General features: G+C 43.0%; 1 pseudogene; it reads right to left on the bottom strand.

Annotated features, from left to right (window-relative positions):
• Positions 1–920: 920 nt before the first annotated feature.
• Positions 921–1490, bottom strand: LOC118577895 (annotated as a pseudogene).
• Between the last annotated feature and the right edge of the window lie 1213 nt (positions 1491–2703).

The raw sequence follows: 2703 nt of genomic DNA, 5'->3' as shown, positions 1-2703 counted from the left end.
GTGTTTTCTCCTTTCTCTTTGATTTTTTTGAGGCTGCAGTCAAGTTTGGCTCAAATTTGGATCCTTCTGCGTCAGCCTCAGAAGTGACGGCATTATAAGTATAAGCCATCATACCTGTCCTCTATTTTCAAGCACACACTATACCCAACCCCCTCTTCTATGAATTATTCTTATACAGAGTTGGATATATTGAAAGCAAGTTGTTTTAATGACCAGGAATTAAGAGAGGACAGTCCTAAAAAAGTTTTATATCCAGTATCTTCATTTTTTGAGACAGGGTCTTTCTATGTAGCCCAGGCTAGCCTGGAACTCACACAGATCCACCTGTTTCTGCCTCTGAGTTAAAGGTGTGCACTACACCTCGTTATCCAGCATCTGCTAAACCAAGACAGCATTTTGTTTTCAAAGAAAAGGATGAACATATGGGCGTGTCTTTCAGTTCTTTCCCTGTGAAATGATTCATGCTAATTACATAATCCTCATATATAATTCATTTCAAGTAAGATGAAGATTGGCAAAAACATGCATTATCTGAGGTATGCTCAGTATGAAAGGCAGAACTCTATAACTTCAAAAGGAAATGTTAAGTCCCAGCAAACTTTCATGGTCTGAATAACTGTACACAAAACACCAGGCTGAGAAGTCCTGAAGGAAGTGATGGTCAAATTTCACTGTTTTTGCTCTTTGGTCCTTTATCTGCTTAGTATGTATATATATACACTCTTTAAATGGTATTAAACATTTATTTTGATCACAAATGCAATCCAAGTGTGAATAAATAAACAGTATCTTTTCTCCTCTCTGAGAGAAAAATGTGCTAATTGTCTCTTCGTAGCCGACTTGGCCACCTCTGCCCACTTACAGCTTTAAAGAGACGGAACTTGATCTTCAGAAATCCTACTGCACTGCGGTCCACCCTGTTACAGGAATCCTGGGGAAGAAGTCCTATTGGTACTGTCGTTGTCTCCCAAGGGTGAGGATGGTAACTGGCTTGAAGGCAGCTGGGAGCGGTCTTCAGCAAACATTGGGAAACTGCAGAGCAAAGCTTGTCAGCAAAATGCCAGCTCCTTCAGCTAAAGCTGGGAGAGTGCCTCCATCTCAGCCGACCCAAGCATGGCTTCCGGTCCATTTCTTGTGCCAGAACAGCTCCTGTTAAGGCCCTGCTAGTAACGGGGTTCCAGGGATCTTCTTCGTCTCTTATCTGAACCACACTACAGTCAGTTATGAAAACAGTCCTCCTCAAACTGCAAAGCTACCTCCCAGTTGTGGAGCCCTGGTTTTAACAGCTGTCAAACTCTCTCGGAGTCCGTGGTTTACTCCCACTGAAGAATTTCGAAAACCTTTGAAGGCTTGAAAGATAACACCACCTGTGGTAGCCATGGTAAAGGCACCACCACAGTCATCTGCAATTCGACAGGGGCTCGGACTCCGAATATGGCAGGCAGAGGGGTTAAGGGACAACAGGGTGGATGCTGCGGTCACCACGGCTCTCTGGCATCTCCTCCATCTTGACTCCAGCCCACCCCGGAAAGTCTTACCTTTATTTCAAGGCTCTCGCATTTGAGTTTTCCTTCCAAGTGAATCTGCTTGGTAATGGATCATCAGAAAACGTGGCAGACATTAACAGAGAGTGAACTGGGATTAGTAAGGCCCTAGTTCAAGTTCAGTAGCATATACTGGAAGTCATGTAAACTGTAACCTCCGACGAGAGATCTGAGAGCACATTCAAACATAACACAACAGGGTCTCTAGATGAGGGTTTTGTAGCTCTGTGTTTGTGCAACACCCTGAATTTTATCCCTATCACCTCTGCAAAAATTAAAAAAAAAAAAAAGACTCTTTGTGTGTCCTTTCTGTGTTTCTCATCAGCGTTATTTTTACTGCTCTGTTACTGTTCATTTTATACTTAAAAGCAGAAATATGAGTCATTGGCTATGTTAATTAGCTTTCCATGGCTATAACAAATTACCCCCAGATAATCAGTTTATAAAGAGAAATGGTGTTTTAGAATTACAGTTTTGTAGATTTCCTATTCAAGGTCCACCTCATGGCTTTGTGTGGTTGTTTGAAAGAAAATGGCCCCCAAAGGGAGAGGCACTATGAGGAGTTGAGGCCTTGTTGGGAGTAGGTGTGGTCTTGTTGGAGGAAGTGTGTCACTGTGGAGGCAGGCTTTGAGGTCTCATATGCTCAAGCTATGCTCAGTGTCTCAGTTTACTTCCTGTTGCCTGCAAGTGGTAGGAATCTCAGCTAGCTCTCCAGCATCATGTCTGCCTGCATGCCACCATGTCTCACCATGATGATAAAGGACTGAACCTCTGAACTGTAAGTCACCATGATGAAATATTGCCATGGTCATGGTGTCTCTTCACAGCAATAGAAACCCTAACTAAGACACTTTGGTTTTACCCAGAGGCAAAGCAGCACACCACAGGGGGAGTATGTGGAAGATCAAAATAACTCATCTCACAGCCACTAGACAAAATAGAAAGAGACTTCTATGGTCTTACTCTGCAAGAGCAAACCCCAGTGATCTAAAGACTTCCAGTAGATCCTACATCTTAAGGTTTTGACACCTCCCAAGAACATTAGACTTTTCAAAGCTCAATTGTGTCCTTAAGCTCTGGGGCCTTTGGAAGACACAAAACATCAGCTTTAGCCTTGGCTTACTTTACATTCTTGGTAGGACCAATGATTTACACTTGG

This window comes from Onychomys torridus, chromosome 2, assembly GCF_903995425.1.
Source record: "Onychomys torridus chromosome 2, mOncTor1.1, whole genome shotgun sequence".
In the NCBI taxonomy this organism is placed as follows: Eukaryota; Metazoa; Chordata; class Mammalia; order Rodentia; family Cricetidae; genus Onychomys; species Onychomys torridus.
The sequence above is the reverse complement of the archived record's forward strand: the minus strand, read 5'-3'. Positions and strand labels throughout refer to the sequence as shown.